This window comes from Urocitellus parryii, chromosome 16 (assembly GCF_045843805.1).
Source record: "Urocitellus parryii isolate mUroPar1 chromosome 16, mUroPar1.hap1, whole genome shotgun sequence".
NCBI lineage: Eukaryota > Metazoa > Chordata > Mammalia > Rodentia > Sciuridae > Urocitellus > Urocitellus parryii.
In genome coordinates, this window is record NC_135546.1 from 7,103,081 (window position 1) to 7,120,772 (window position 17,692).

A 17,692-nucleotide genomic window follows, 5' to 3' on the forward strand; every position below is an offset into this window, starting at 1 on the left:
CTCAACCGACCGGGTGTTAAGCAGAGATAACTCATTCACATAACTGCCTCAGTGGTTGATCATGTTCCTGGCGTGTTCTAAGTCTGGTCTTCTAAGAATCGAACTAGCATTAGTACATTGTCGCTTGACAACACACAAACCAGCCATACGAGAGAATAAAATATTTCGGAATAATGCCGTAATCATTCACAGTGCCTGACTCCACAAATTGAAATCAAGAAAAACATCATTATCCGTGTTGCATTGGGAAAATGAATATACTTAGAGTTCTAAAAAAAAAAAAATGGTAGTTTTCCTGGTGTCTCAGGAAATCATTTCCAATTAAATTGGCTTTCAGCAGATATTTACTCTTTGGTTTCTAGTATGTGAAACATTTCAAGGAAAGATTTTTTTTTTCCTGCTCAAATTAAATAGCATAATATGATGTTAGCAGAATGCTGGGAGCTGTAGGTTGAATCACTTACTGGTGCGTTGGTCACTCAATTTTTTCTGTATCAGTATGTATCTCAGCATGAGTGACTTTGTGTTAACAATCTGCACTGGAGACATAGTTGCATGATTTCGTTGTTATTATTTGTGTGAAGGCTATTGAATGTGTTGAATTGCAAATATCCTCCTTTCTTGGCCGCCTTACTTTGAAAACATTTGGGTCCTCATCCACCTAATTTGGAAAAAAAAATGAATCGGGCTACCTTCTACATACAAAGAGGAGAGCGCTGCATCGTTGTAGTAGAGCCACCAAAAAGTCAGAAGAAAGACACACAGTAAAATCACCATGTATTGACCTGTTACACCAACAAACCCCAGGTGCTAATATGGAGAAATCATACAGTTTGCAAGTCTTGCCGCTTGCATATTGGAAAAGCCATTTCATTTCTGTAGGCTGTATTTTGTTTATGTTGCCATTGACAAACTTTATCCAGGCCTTGTGAACAGAGTGCTGATAGCCTCTCACGATGTGTCAAAAACAGGCAGCCTATTTAACTGGCTTATCATGTTGCTTACACAGGTGAATAGCAGGTATAGAATGGATATTGCTGTCGGTCCCTTTTATAAAGAGATAATGTTTCTTAAAGCTACAGCCTTCTTAGTGTCTCATGCTTTGCAACTAACTTGACAAAACCTGAGCATATTTTAGCTGATCATTCAGAGTACAGAATGTTGGTTATTATCTTTGCAAAGGAGCTGGGTGCACGCCACATGTCATAGCAGACCACGTCTCTCCTTGAGTCTTTGCTAAGCGTATCATGCTACCGGTCTCCTTCCAGATAGTCTCACGGAGAAATTTTTAAATTTTTTCCCCTCTTCTTCAAAGGGCAGACATTGAACGTGACAAACGGCTTTATCATTTTCCCTCAGAACATAGATTCCTTGCTATGCATTTGCCTAGATGGAAGATCATAGCCGGTGTTTCTGAGTCAGCTTCTGCTCCCAGCAGAAATGGTCGAGTTCTTTCCATCCATATATTAGACAATTCTAGGCCTAATACATGACATCCAAACAAACAAACAACAACAACAAAAAATGTCATCAGACTTCCAATTGAATAAACTTTTGCATTCCTGGTTTTCCAGGGAAGAATATTGAGAAATTATTCTTTTGGAATAATTTTTGAGTATTTTTTTTTCCTCTCATTCTACAAACAGGATGCTAGATCTTGCAAGTACAAATAAAAATGATGTTTCATTTTTTTAAAAGACAATTAAAATAATAAATAAATAAAGGTGTAAATATTATATATATATGTATTTTATATATATATGTATTTTATATATATATGTATTTTATATATATATATATATATATATTTTTTTTTTTTTAAGTACGGTGTCATATTGCATCATCAGGGACTTGGTTACCCCCATGGAGATGTGCCTGGTGGTCAGATACAGGACATTGGTTCATGGGATAGGGGCCTTATGGATTCACATTTAAAGAAGAAGTTTGAATTTGAAGATGAAGAAAATGAAGAGAGGAACAGATGTGAGGAGTTAGAAACTAAGAGTGTTCCTCTGGGTGGACAGGAGCAAAGGCCACGTAGGAATTGATGACCTACTGGGTGGAGGACGGAAGTGGGTCCGTGTAGCAGAGGTGAAGGAAGGGTATCAGGATCACTTCTGTTTTCACAGATTTTACACCCACGTAGCCACAGCTTGTCTAACCCACTTGAAAGGGTTGTATGTTCTCAGCACCCAACAGGGACATTGTCTTGGGAACTCTGGCAGCCAACGTTAGTATTATATATTTAGTTACTTTTTCCATTGTATGTGCATTTTGCTGTCCCCCCCGCAGTGCTGGGAATGGAACACAGGGCCTTTGCACATGTAAGGCAAGTGCTGTATCCCCGAGCTCTGCCTCTCTGTGGTGTTCTAAAAATGCCTTTGATTTTCTTATGTTGCCAGCTAAGTCTTGCTGCTTTCCTCTTCACATATATTAACTGCTTAAAGGCAGAATTTAGGTAGAATAACATCATGTGTGCTCCACATTGCAGACATGCCTATAGACAGCGCTTATTACTATTTTTTTCATCAAACTATGCACTCTGTGTAGACAACTTGACTTACTAGGTTTGAGTAATAGCCTCTGCTATAGACTGAATCATGTCCCTCCAAAAACCATATGTTGAAATGCTACGTTTCTTGGAATGGGATCATATTTGGTTTTCTTTTCTTTTTTTTTTTTCCTCACAAGCAGTTTTTATTGCCTTCTGTTTTATTCCAGTGAATGGGTCATATTTTGCTGTTTCTTCATGTATATCTTGTTGGAAGCTGGACATTTTAGAACCATGGTCAAGGGAGGCAGGAAAAACCAGCCGCAAAACTGTAGCAGCTCTGGGTACTGAGATTCCCTCCCTGGCATGTTTTTTTTTTCCTTTTCTTTCTTTTAAAAGTTTATTGTAATTAGGACTATATGACAGTAGAATGCATTTTGATTCATTGTCCACAATTGCAGCACAACTTTTCATTTCTCTGGTTGTACACAATGTAGGGTCCCGTATGTGCAGTCACACATGTGCCTAGGGTAAAAACGTCCATCTCATTCCACCATCTTTCCTGCCCCTATCTGCCTCCCCACCCTTCCCTCCCCTTTGCTTCATCAAAGTTCCTCCATTCTTCCCATGCCCCTCCCCCCATTATGGATCAGCATCCACTTATCAGAGAGAACATTCATCCTTTGAATTTTGGGGATTGGCTTCCTTCACTTAGCATGATATTCTCCAACTCCATTCATTTACCTGCAAATGCCATGATTAACTCTTTTTTAATGCTGAGTAATATTCTATGGTGTAAATATACCACAGTTTCTTTATCCATTCAGAATGGAATCATATTTGAAGATGCAGTCTTTAAAGGGGTGAACAAATTAAAATGTAGTCATGAGCCCCAATCCAGCATGAGCCGTGTCTTTATAAGAAAGGGAAACCGGGGCACAGAAACATATCAAAGAAAGATGATATAAGGACAGAAGAAGAAGATGGCTGTCTGTGGGCCCAGGGGAAATCCAGCGAGCAGATTCCTTCTCACATCCTTCAGTATTATGGATCTTTCCTGCACCTTGGTTTTGGATATGTAGTCTCCAGATCTGTGAAATCATACTTTATGTTCTGTAAGACACCATTCTATGGTACTTTGTTCCTGAAACCCTGGGAAACTAATGCATCCTCTGAAACGACTTCACAGTGCTGTTGAGATCTTTCAACCACAAAAAAATATAAATAAATAAAACCACCTAGGGCTCAGTTTTTGTTGGCTCAAGATGTGGGTTCGAGTTCATGAGGAATTTTTATCAGTCCAAATGCCTACGCACAGGTGCATTTAGAGATCCGTGTCTGTCTTTTCCATCCTTGAAAACAAAAGAGTTGGATGATGCTAATAACTAGTACATTGACCGTTGGCTAAAATACTTATCATTTATGGACGCTTCTCTGTGTCCTATTTGGAGTCCAGGTCTTAGAGAGAGTGATCTGGTGAACAAGAAATGACTTCTTGGATCTCATGAAACTTTTACAATGAAAACTCTTCTCTGTCCTCTGTGTAATCGAGATCCTGGGAGTTTCCTGGTACTGTGGGTAGATCTGTAGAAATGCATCCCTTTCTCTGGGTCTTGCCTGAAACAAAGTTCACAGATAGCACAAAGTGATGGGTTGTAGCCACAGGTACAGGGAGGTCCCCTTGGAACGCTGCGAAGCCAGTTGTTCCCCAGGAAAGTGAAGTACAACCAGAAGGCACCGTAAAGCACATTTGCAAAGTCAGTGCCCTGTGGCCGGGACCTGTCCAACGTGTCAGTACACTGAGAAAGCCTGAGGAATTTTAGCCCCTTCGAGAAAACAGTGGTTGCAAACAGGTCCTAGGCTTCTGACTTTTTTTTTCCTACTTAACTTTCACCGTGATTCTGTCGCTAATTGCTGCAAACCTCTTGGCACAAGTCAACTAACCTTCATGCACTAATATTTAAGATTCCCAGAGCTTGAGACATTTGCAAGTATAACCATTTTTAACTCCTTAACCTCATATTTAGGGTCCTCTGTGATCTGGCTGTGGGTTACTTGATATGTATAGAAAAAATATTCAATAGCTGGTAGCTAAAGAAGAAAAAAATAACCTGATTCCAGTGTTTTTCTTCACATTCTACACTCGGGTCAAGTGGATGTGCATCCCCTTGGTGCATACTACCACCAGCACCTGCCTGAAACCTTTCCATATCTTTGTTTCCTTAATTCAGTGCACCAAGATGACCCTCTTCCTGTCTCTGAGCTATGTTAACTTTGCTCCCTACCTTTCCTTTATTAATGGTGGGCATATATCATATGAAGCTGAATGTTTCACATATGTGCTTGCCTAGAATACTTTGCTGTGTTGCTATCCTGGCGAGTGGGTGATGAGAAGAAATCTACTAAAAAAAAAAAAGGAATTTCCCCCCAGGATAAATTAAGTTATACAAAGAAAGGTCCTTCTCCATCTTTCCTGCATTACCTATGGAACAGAGGTACAACAATATGTTGATGTCCGGTAGCCAACTTTCCACCATAATAGGAAGGTCAAAACCATCTCCGTGAAGCCCATTGGTGAACTTTCAGGTACCAGAGTGGGGTTCCATTTGTTTGTTCCAACTGCCTCTAGACTTCTTATCACCAAGGGAAAAAAATCAATCTCTATTCCAAAGCCACTTTCAAATGAGTGTTCTGGCACTCGAGCCAAATCCATGTCAATGGATACTGAACGCCTAGTAGTGCTTTAATTGTATTGGTGTACGATTCGCTTCTTCATCTCACACTGACATTATTTAGTTATGACCCACCTTGATAGTTCACATGATGGATAGCCAAGATTCAACTGAAGGTAGAAGTCGTGTGGTGTTTTCAAGGCACGCAGTTGGCCCAGAGTAAGGCTGACTTTGAGGTCAAAGCATCCTTACAGCACAGCTGCTCTCAAATAACTAGCCAGTGATTTTTAGCAATGCTCTGTTTCCATGGGCTCCTCTTTCACAAAATGTTTTTCTGCCAGAAAGCGATGTGTATGTGTCCATGTATTGATTATTGGCTTCATGACTTACATTGTCATTGTACCTGACCATTGCTTCCCAGTTGGATCCTATTCACACATGAAGACAGTCCATAGTATTCCCCAGATGCACACAGGAAGCAGCGTGGCTCAGTAGTTAAGCGTAACATGTAGTAGTTATGAATCAGAATACACTGTTCACCATGCAGCTCTGCATTAATGAGCTCTGGGCCCCCAACAAGCTGATAGTAAGAACTATGTTGGAGTCCGATCTTTGGTTTTTTCCAAAGCTCATCATGATGTGTTCTCTCAGCTATTATTAGAAAACCATTTAAGGGCCAATCATCAAGAAGACAAGCAGTCATAAGTGTTGGTGAGGATGTGGGGGGAAAGGTACATTCATACATGGCTGGTGGGACTGCAAAATAGTGCAGCCAATATGGAAAGCAGTATGGAGATTCCTTGGAAAACTGGGAATGGAACCTCCATTTGACCCAGCTATCCCATTCCTAGGTCTATACCCGAAGGACTTAAAATCAGCATATTATAATGATGCAGTCACATCAATGTTGTTTTTTTTTAAATTTTTAAGCATTTTTATTTATTGATACACAATGTTTATAGCAGCTCAATCCATAACACCTAAACTGTGGCACCAACCTAGATGTCCTTCAACAGATGCATGGATAAAGAAACTGTGGTACATACACACAATCACATATTACTCAGCCTTAAAAGAGAATAAAATCATGGCATTTGCAGGTAAATGGATGGAGTTGGAGAATATCATGGTAAGTGAAGTAAGCCAATCCCCCCAAACCAAAGGCTGAATGCTCTTTCTGATAAGTGGATGCTGATCCATAATGGGAGGTGGGATGGGAAGAATCAGGAACTTTGATTGGCCAAAGGAGAGGAAGGGGGGTGGGACATGGGGTCAGGAAAGACGGTGGAATGAGAAAGATATTATTAACCTAGGTACATTGTGTGACTACACCTATGGTGCAACTCTTCGTCACGTGGAGCCAGAGAAATGAGAAGTTGTGCTCCATTTGCGTATAATGAATCGAAATGCATTCTGCTGTCATGTGTAACTAATTAGAACAAATTAAAAAAAACATTTAAGAATCACAGTCTTTATCTGTAATCCAGAAATTTGGGAGTCTGAGGCAGGAGGATTGCAAATTCAAGGCCAGCCTGGGCAAGTCAGCAAGACGCTGAGTCAATTAAATAAATGAAATACACTGTGGACGTAGCTCAGTGATAGAGAACCTCTGAGTTCAATCCCCAGTACCAGAAGGAAAAAAAAAAAATCTATGTCTTGTATCCCCAGAATCTAGAGCAGATGCACACTGTCTTAGGCATAGCAGTTGTTTGAAATGTGTTTTCATGAATAAAACCGAATAGGTAACACCACTGAACCTTTCTTTCATAAAGACTAGTAGTCAGTAATGTAAGTTTCCCTATTGGAAAATGCAAAGGTGAATAATGGATTCTCATGGGCACTAATTCAACCCTGTTATTAATTCTTAACTTGTATCTCCCGATATCCAAGCAATTATGGATAAGGTTAAAAATATCTTTTGTAGCCCCCAGAATGCTACAAAACAAGAGCTTTCGCTGGGTCTTCAGTAATATAGAAATGCATATTATTTTTTTCCCCAGGCATAATTTCTTTCAGGCCTTATTCATCACCCTGGGTTCCGTCTGAAGTTTTCTCACCATGTTGACCTCTCCTGGCTTATCCTGACAGATAGATATCTTGGCAACTTCTCTTTACACACTTTTCTTCTCTTCATACACTTTTCTTCTCTTTATACGCTTTTCTTCTCTTTGTTCCTTTCAGCATCTTATTTACTCAAGGAAAACACGAGAATCCAGTCCTTTCAAGGAAAAAAAAAAAGCAAATTAAAAAGTTGTTAAAGCATGTATGGCCACTTGACAAGCCTCTCCGGATCCATTTGGGCTGATGACCACGGCGAGACTTTGGAAAGGTTTCTTTATTTCACAAACCACTGAGCCCTTCCAAGCCACATGCTGTTTGATAATTAGGGGGTATATTATCTGTGATAGAAACCCAGGGCTGAACCAAACAGTGAAAGGAACTAATATAGACTGCCAGCTGTTGTTTTTCTGCCACTGTACCGGTTGACTTAAACGATGTTTCCATCCAAATCCATTCGGAGCCAAAGCCTCTTTGTCACAGGGATGCGATGGCAAACAGCTTACTCTTCCATCTTGGCTTCATGGCCATATCCATAGCAAACATCCGGGTAGGAGGCTGCAGGATGCACAATGTGCTTTTATGTCTCTTGTCTTAATCCTCACAGTCTCCTGGTGGGTAGAGAAAAAATGTGACCCCATTTTAACAGATTGGTGTCCTTTTGACTCTGGGGCTTCTTATCCAAGGTTCAAGGGTAGAGCCAGAACTATCCATTTTCTACTGAGTTCTTTATTGCTATCATCCTTTCTCATGTTTTATCTTTTGGGGTCCTTGTGGAAACTGCAGCTGGTTCTTTTTTCTTTCTTTCTTTTTCAAAATTTTATGAGCTCAACGGGGGGTTTCTACCTGTGCCCTCAGTAGGAGTCATTGGAATAAAATCCATCGGGCATATGAAACCCATCTGGCACTCATCCTTTAAGTACCTTTTCCTGGGAACCAGGGCAACGTGGAACTTTTGGGCTCTGGGTCCACCCACCTTTGCCTGGAGACCAGTGCTCCATGGACCATTTGGCTACTGGGTCCAACCACATTTGCCCGGGGACCATCAAACATGGCCACTGGTTGACCCAAGGTAACTGGTAATTCCAAACCAAGGATCTTAGGGAACTAACTGTTCCCTAAGAGGTCCTTCAAAACAAGGCTACATTTTTTTTTTATAACAGACTTCTTTCTTGATAACTGCCTTCCTACCACAGGTGGGTAGCTTCAGACCTGGAGAACCTTCAAAATCAACCGTACCAAATTAAAACACAGGAGGGAACCTTTCGAAACAGCCTTACCTTGTAGTTTCATTTGTGTCCGGGGACGTTCCTCAGTTTTATTAATCTTTTGGTTGTGGTTGTTGTTGCTGTCTTTGAAGCCAAACCTGCTGGCATTGCAGAATCTGCTTCCTGGCAGCTGGGACATTTATTTATCATCATTATTTCCATCCTTTTTTTGAAGGCAACCTTTGCAAGGTATTGATGGCTTTACCTCTGGTACTATTCACCTGGGATCCTTGAGTTGTCGTCCCTTATGATATGGGCACAGGGTCTGAGCATCATCACCTTTCAGACACCACATGAACAAATGACGACTATGCGATTGTTCTACTGAAAATATGAGACTCGTTTTTTTTTTTTTTTAAAGTATTCCTGATGCTTCCTTTGTTTTGTAGGAAGTACACAGAAATGGCTGCTTTTGCAGTTACCTTGGAGAGCTCCTTAGAAAGTCAAAGATGAGGTAGTTGCTATAGGCAATATTGAAAAATACACGTCAGAGTAAATTTCTTTCTTCAGTTCTATCCCTAATATTTCTTCTCCTCGTTTACTTCCTTGCTTTATTTTTCCTCTGCCTTTATTATTTCTGGTGTTGGCTCAGATGTTCTTAAGAAATGGAAGTGTGACATCAGTTACAAAGGAATCTGAAGTTCTATTAGAGAACCTTTGTTCTTAGCTTAAATGAAGATAATAAACCAAAGTGTAGCAAACATTCATTAAAAGCAACGATGTTCCTCTTGCAAGAGATACAGCTTCATTAATACTTAAAAAAATCTAGAATCTTCTTTTTTTTTTTTCCTAGTTGTTCGCAATGATTTCTTAAGCTTGGAATGTATATTTTGGAAGGCATTATAGGAGATCACTAAAGAAAATTGGCATAACTATGACAGGAGGAACTCAATCTGCAAAATTAATGTGAAATAATGAGCATTAGAATCAGTATCATCTGTATACCACTGCAAGGGATTTAGTCAGTTTCTAGAACAAGGCTAGCTTGTTATTCTCATTTGGCTAGTTCAATACTTTGTAGCCTTCTACCTACTTTTTATGACGGACTCCTTCTCAAACCAAGAGCCTCAACTCATGTGATTTCTCAGAGAAAATTTTCTTTGGTCATTCTATGGTAGAAACTTCTTTAATTCTTTGTAGATCATTCATGGTAATTATTTTTATTTGAACTTGATTCTGTCTTTACTGACCAGAGGAGGCTACAGACCTGGTGGACCTTGTTTCCACTTTATTTCTAACATCTAAAGTGGGCACTGATACGCAGAAGGAGCCCAATAAATATTTATCAAGTTGAATGAGCGAGTTATTTCACAGTTATTCAGTATTATTAGCATACTGACAGGGAAAGTGAGGAATTTGAAGGGGTGTGGAATGTTGAAGATTTGCACATACCTGTTTTAAATTTTTGTCCACATTTTTTTTGAGGTGTAAATAACAAAACATAAACTATTCCACGTGCTAAGTTTGTTTGACAAATCTTGATGTATATAGTCAGCAAAGTCAAGATAGTGAACGTTAACAGTCTCAGTCTCCAAATTTTCCTGTGGTAGTTGACAATTCCATCCTTCCTGCTCTCTGCACACATGTCGAGGCAAACACTGCTCTGATTTCTTTCTGTTGCTAGAGATTTGTTTTCATTTCTGGATTTTAGAGTGTGCAGTTGTTTTAGCTCTTGACCCTCAACAAGATTGCTTTTTAAGTCTACCCATGTCATATGCATGCACCATTCATTCATGTGTATTGTTGAGTGACGTCCCACTTAGGAATATACCAAGATGTGTTCCTCCATTCCCTGTTGGTGGACATTGGAGCTCCACATGGGCTACTTAAAACAGAATCACTACCGTGGAGGTTCATTTGCAAGACCAAGCATGCGTTTACCTCCACTGGGTGATTACCTGGCAGTAGAATGGGTAGGTCAAATGGTCGAAATGTGTGCAAATTCATCTTCCAATGCTCCAAGTCATCTTGCAAAGCAGTTATAGCATTGCCCATTCCCATCATCATAGCCTGAGTGGCTGCTCTCTCCCATCTTAATCCACACTCACTGTGCTTAGTCCTTTCCAAGGACCATGTATGTAGGGAGAAATGTGTAGTACCTCCATGTGGCTTTAGTTTTCCCTAATGAACAATGATGTCAAGAACATTTATATACCTATTTGCCACCTGACCTGTATATTTTCTTTTGTGAAGCTTCTCTTCAACTATTTTAAAGATAAATAATATTTTGCATTTTTTATTATTGACTTACAAAGGCTTTCTTTCTTTTTTTATTAGAGCTTGATAGTTATACATAGTAGTTGGGGTTATTCCAACAAACTTATACATGCATGAAAATCAATTTCAATTCATGATCCTACCTTTTTTCATTCATTTTACTCTAATTTCCACATATGAGAGAAAACATTCGACCTTTAAGTTTTTGAGTTTGTCTAATTTCACTTAGCACGATATTCCCTATTTCCATCCATTAACTGGCAAATGCCATCATTTTATTCTTTTTAACTGCTGAGTAGAACTCCAATGCCTATCTATACCACAATTTCTTAATCCGTTCATCTATTAATGAGCATTTGGGTTGATTCCATAATTTAGCTATTGTGAATTGAGCTGCTAGAAGCATTGATGTGGCTGCATCCCTGTAGTATTCGGATTTTAGAGTTTAGGGATCTATCCTAAGAGTGGGCTAGCTGGATCAAATCATCTCTAGTTTTTTGAGGAATCTCCACACTGCTTTCTGGAGTGGTGGTCCTAGTCTGCAGTCCCACCAGCAATGTACAAGTGGACTTTTCTCCCCACAACCTAATCAGCATTTGTTGTTGATACTCTCGATCATCGACATTCTGAATGGAGTGAGATAAAACTTTGGTGTGGTTATGCTTTGCATTGCAATGATTGCTAGATTGGTTGAACCTTTTCATATTTATTTGTTGGACTTTGTTATATCTTCTCTTGGGAAGTTTCTGTTTAGTTCTTTTGCTCATTTATTGATTGTGTTATTTTATTTCATTTTATTAGTGTTAAGTTTAGGGTATACACCTGAGTCTCTTGCCAGACGTATGCTTGGCAAGTATTTTTTTGTCATAAGAAAATTTTTTAATAAAAATACATTTTGAAAAATCAAGTTTGTCATTTTAAGGAAATCAAATATATTTTTGTTTTTATTCTATGTATCTTCTTGTTGGTGGCATATATAATGATTGTCTGCCAAACCTGATACACTCTGATGATTTCTTAGGTTCTCTTCTAGTTCTTATATGGTACCAGATGGCATTTAGGAACATGGTGCATTTGAAGTAAGTTTCTATGAAAAAATTTCTATAAGTGTTAATTTTGTACCTGTTATGTTTTTCGTTTTGTGTACAATTGATTGATTGCATATGGCGGTTCAGTTGTTCCAGCCTCATTTGGTGAAATGGTTGTGATTTATACACTGATTTGCTTTAGCACATTTATCCAAGTTGTTTGACTCCGTATTTATGGCTGTATTCCTAATATCTCCACTGGCTTCCATTGATCCATTTATCTTTATACAAACACTACATTGCCTTGATTGTTATAATTTTTAATAAGTCTCAAAATCCATTAGTGTACATCCATCAACTTTGTTTTATTTTCAGTGTTGTTTGGACTTTCCATTACCATATATTTCAGAATCACTTTGCCAATTAAAAATAATCCCATTAACACTTTGAATGATATTCAATTAAATCAAGAAAAAGTGGTTGAAATATTGACATTCAAATAATATTGATTCTTCTAACCCCATAGACATTCATCGACTGTTTTGAGGTTATCATTGAATATGTTCCTCATAAGTTTTGTAATAAATTCCCTATATTTTTTTTGAGTCTCCTTAAAAAATGGTGGTCCTTCATTAACTATACTGCCAGGTAGAAATCATTTTTATCAACCATCTAAAAACAAAACTGTCTTATTTTAATCATTATTTATATTTTTGTTTTCTGTTTTGTCCATTGAAGCTCTTACTGATTTCTTTATCCTTTTACTTCTTTTTCTAACACCTGAAGGTCAAGATTTGTGCCATTCTTTGCAATTTCATTTTCTTTAGGTATACAGAGCTCTAGAATTCAATTTAGGGATATGTGATTACCATCTACAAGTTTTAATATGCTGCCTTTTGATTTTCATTTGAATTAAAAAAATCTTAATTTCCCTTTTGGTTTCTTTGATCCATAAGGTATGAGAAATGAGTTCTTTAATTTTCACACACTGGATATTTTACAAATGTCTTTAATGGTTTCTAATTTAATCCACGCATTGTCAGGAGGCATGTTATCTATAATTCGAATTAGATCAAATGCATTGAGAATTATTCTATACAGAGAATACAATTTATTTTGGTGAATGTTCTATATGTAATTGAAAATAATGCACGTTTTACTGCTGTTTGGTGGATTTTTCTAGAAATGTCACATAGTTCAGTCCATTTGGCTAGTATCACGTAGACTCCTGGTTTCTGTCTCTTCTGTAGTTTATTAACAGGAAGGCACTCACATTTTCTACTAAGATTATGGGTTGGTTCACTTCTTTCTCCAGTTTTTCAGCTTCTGTTTCATGTACCCTGAGCTCTGCGGCTTAGGTGCACAAATGCTTTGATTGTTATGTCATCTCCTTGATTTTTTATTAAGGTCACATTACACTCCTGTTCCTAGGAAGTGTTCACGGTTCTCAAACACGGGTGGTCTGGTAACCCGACAGGCCCTTCACTTTTGTATGAACCAAGCAGGGATGGCGTCTGTATTCCCATCTTTTCCTGCTAAGCTCCTTCTGCATTCATTTTAAAAGTGAGTTGAAAAGAGTACTCCCCGCTTCCAGCGGAAGCTTGGTTACCTTTCTACCACACTCCACCAGAAACCTAGGAAAAACATCCCCAACAGCTGTTCCAACTCTGAATGGCATGCAGAGTGGATCAGCAGCTCTGAAAGCAGAAACTGCTAAGAGCCATTGCCAAGTAGGAATGACGCATGGCATGACCCAGGTCATTTGCAGTGACTTTGCATGAAAGGTGACCTTGCTCAAGGACCAGGGAGGATACAGGTTTAAGGTGTACCCTGCTGGGAATAAGGCATATCCTGCTGCCTTCAGGCACCCGATCCTTGAGTTCCCATTGAGTTCTCATGGGATTCAGAGAGTATTTTGGGATACAGAGTCCAGTGGAGGTGGATTTTCCCCAGAACCTACGTGTAGAGTGCAGGTGACAGTTCCAGAATAAAGAATTGCTGTTTGAATCTACAAAGCTGTGAGTGGCTCGTGATTTTGTGCCCAGCCAGCCAGACTGCAGCAAGAAACCAGGGAAGAGAACCCCTCAATGGTAGCAGCCGATTTCTATGAGGTCAGGGGAGTGAACTCACGCTGAGCCCAGAGGGCACCCTGGGCTGAGAAAAATGGAGCTGGGGATTGAAGGAGGCCAAATCAGAGGTGAATAATGGGACGGAAGTATAGAAATAAGCACTGTTTGAAAAAGGGAACAGAAATTTATAAAAACTGAAACATAAATAAACAGAACATCATTGAGCCGCGGGATAATTCTAAGTGATATGGCCCAACTAGAGTCCCTGAAGGAGAAGAAGGAGAAAAGAACAACAACAACAAAAAAAGATTTAAAAGAAGAAGAAGGAGGAGGAGGAGGAGGAGGAGGAGGAGGAGGAGGAGGAGGAGGAGAAGAAGAAGAAGAAGAAGAAGAAGAAGAAGAAGAAGAAGAAGAAGAAGAAGAAGAAGAAGAAGAAGAATGGAAGAATCCATAGGCAAAGTTTTCAAGATTTGGTGAACTCTATGAATAAACATAACTGAAAATCTCCAAGCAAATCCAAGCCAAAGAGACATAAAAACGTGGCACCAAGCTATCTCAGAATCGTATTTCTGGACCTCAGTGATAAAGAGGCGGTCTTAACAGCACTTCAAGGAAGGAACAAAAGAAGGATTCCTTGCCTGCAACGAGCAAGAGCAATGCTAGCTACGACAGAAGGGATCTCGTGAGAGACAGAAATCTTTGAAAGCTGATGACTCGCGGATTACAAGTATAAACACGTGATTCAAAAGTTTAATTCCAGAAATGACCAAGACATCCAGATGTAGTTAGAAAAGGCAGAGGAGATCTTTGCAGGTATTAAGAAGTGAGGGGAAATGGCTCCAAATACTAGGAAGAGGTTTAAAAACATGATTTCTCCCTCCTCTCCTCCCTCTCCCTCTCTCTCTCTCTCTCTCTCTCTCTCTCACACACACACACACACACACACACACACACACACACACCCCTCTTAATTAAGGCAATAGAATATGGAGGAGAAGGTCCGTGTATGCAAATAATTTTGAGCAGCATTAGATTCCTGGCATTCCCTCCTGGTCCTTACATGCTTTTAGACAAGGTACCTGTTCTCTGCAAACTCAGTTTGTAGGCACCCAAAATGGTAATTATAGCCCCTCCCTTCCTCAGAACGACAGTGCAAATAAATGAATACATGGTGCAAAATGATTCTTTGGATCCACTTTTTTTCCCCCACTAAATCATTGGGAAATTCTTAACAAAATGACTAAGCCGTTGCAGTCTGGGGTGAGGGACAGACCGAGATGGGCAGGGCGGGGGTGAGAATGTAGTGGTTCAGCCTCTGTTTCAGAGACCCTCACAATAACAAAGCCTTGGCAAGGGAGGGTTGAGTGGCCGTTCTCAGCTTCCAGCACCTGTTTTAGATGACAAAGAAGAGTTCAGTTGAAAAAAAAAAATGCCAACACAACTCACCACGAGGAATCGCAAAACGGTGCTCAAGCTGTGTCCCGAGGACGTCTCAGAAATACAAAAACAGAAGAAAGAAAAAATAAAATGGTTCTCTGCAGGACTCCGGGATGATCTCTGCTTCCTCCGTGGAAAAATGGTCCTGCTCAGCCTGTACTTGAGTGCTGAGTTTTTGTTCTGATGTTGAAGGCAGAGATGACTCCCCAGATAAACCACTGCTAGGCTCATTGTAAGGGAGGACTTGGATGTCCCAAGCCCAAGAGCTGGTGGCACATCTGTTTGAGGTTGTAAAGAGAATATCTGAATCTTGGGAGGAGAAAATAAGGATGTAAGAATGTGACTTTAAATTCTGTCCTACTCTTGAAGGCTTTCTGCAATGTTGGCAGCCTTTCTGTAATAGATTGATTTGTTTGTTTTTAAATACCTATTTTGTTCCCCTTAGAGAAAAAGAAATAGTATGCAATACAAGGGCAATCCACATGCACCCTGAAAAGCTACTTGGTAGAGCAAACCATCTGAGCACCCTTTTGGCTTCTGTTATAATTTCCTTTCTTCCAATCTTTTGATGAATTGCGTGGGTGGTAGCATTATGAGTTTTTCAATGTCTCACGAAATATATTTAGATTGCTTAATTGAAGCTTAACCTTTATTATTATTATTTTTTTTTCTTGCAATACATGTTGTCTCCAGCTAATAGTTTGGGGGAGAAAAATCCCTCCTAAGTCAAGGTCTTATATTCAGCTGCTTCATTTTTTTTCTCTCTCTCTTTTATAGCTGGAAAAAAAATGAAGGTTCTGAATGAATTGATATAACAGGAAATCAACAGGGTAAAAAATAATTTGGATGATTTCTTCTTGGCACAGCAATTATACCCCGGTACACTTGATGATACAATAAACAAATAGTTCAAACAAAGCCATTAATTTCTTTCCTATCTACACAATTTTTAATTAGAAACATTTAATTAGGACTGGGTGAAAATTCCTCAAGAAGATTGCAGGATGCATATTTAAGCTGCTCAGATGCAAGGAAATACATTTTTCAGCATTTTACTAAATGCAACAAAGAGCTGCCCTGTTGTAGGTATTTCACGGGAGACATTCTTGTCGAAATCATCTTTTATCACAAAATTTATCAGAGTACAAAGTTCTCTCAGGGTTTATTAGTTATTAAGCTTTGCTACTTTAATTGTTATAATAAATAAGATGCCTTTTTAATATATTCACTGCATTTTATATTATGTCATATTTTTATGGCAAGCAATAAATGTGTTTGATGTTCTTGATGCTATTTTACTGCTGGATTTTTTTTTAACTTTCATTATCATGAGCATTTCTGACATGAATTAAAATGACATGCAAATATGCAAGCTCATCTCATTGAAGTAAAATTGCTAAATTGTGGAATTCATAGAGCCATTAAATCTTAGGAAGCCAAAGTTGTTTTCAAATAAATGTGGTAGAACTCGACCAATTTTTTAAAGTGGTTCTCTTTTATTTCTGTTATTCCACAACCATTTGTGTGTAGGAAATATGTAAATACAGTACTTTCTTAAAAAAAAATAGTTCACATTATTTCCACCAGAGTCTTCAATCATCTTTATTTAAAGGCAGTTTACTGTGCTTTCTAGGTAAAGAAACTTCATATGAACTAATTACCTCATAGATACAGTTCCTGAGTGACTCCAAATATTTACCTACACATTGTTAAATATGGACATAAACATCTCATATTATTTACCCAAAAGACAGAAACCTTAAATGGTTTCATGTAGACTTCTCCAGATTTTTAGTATATGCGTGTTTAATTTTCCAATAAAATTAGTGCCATATTAGTTTGCAAATGATCCTTTTTATTCGATAATACATTTTAGGCATGAAAAAAAAATCAATATAGGCATGAGAGCATAGCTCAGTGGTACAGTGCTTGCCTAATATGTGCGAAGCCCTGGGTTCAATCTCCAGCACCATAGAAGAAGACGAAAAAAGAAAAAAATTCAACATATCCTACATTGGTTTCCAAAAAACATCGTCACTTGGTTAGTCTGAGCACGGCCTGAGGTTGGCATGGAGAAATTGCCAGTTCCTCTGTTTATCCTGTAGACACAAAGATGAAGCAAGTCGCAGCCTTTGAAGTATCTTCAAATGTGTTGGAATATTGAGAAAACAGATTTACCTCTTTTTTTTTCTTTAATTTTTTTTTGTTATTGTTGTAGATGGACACAATATCTTATTTATTTATTTTTATGTGGTGCTGAGGATCAAACCTAGGACGTCACACCTGCGAGCCAAGCGCTCTACCACTGAGCCACAGCCCCAACTCCCCAGATTTACCTTTTTCTCTGCATTTTCATTCCGGCCTGCCTTATAAATTGTTCCGATTTTGGTTTATTGACTTTATTAGGGTTGGGAAGCTGGTGCAATCAGCAGGTGCAGGGTCTCTGTTCTAG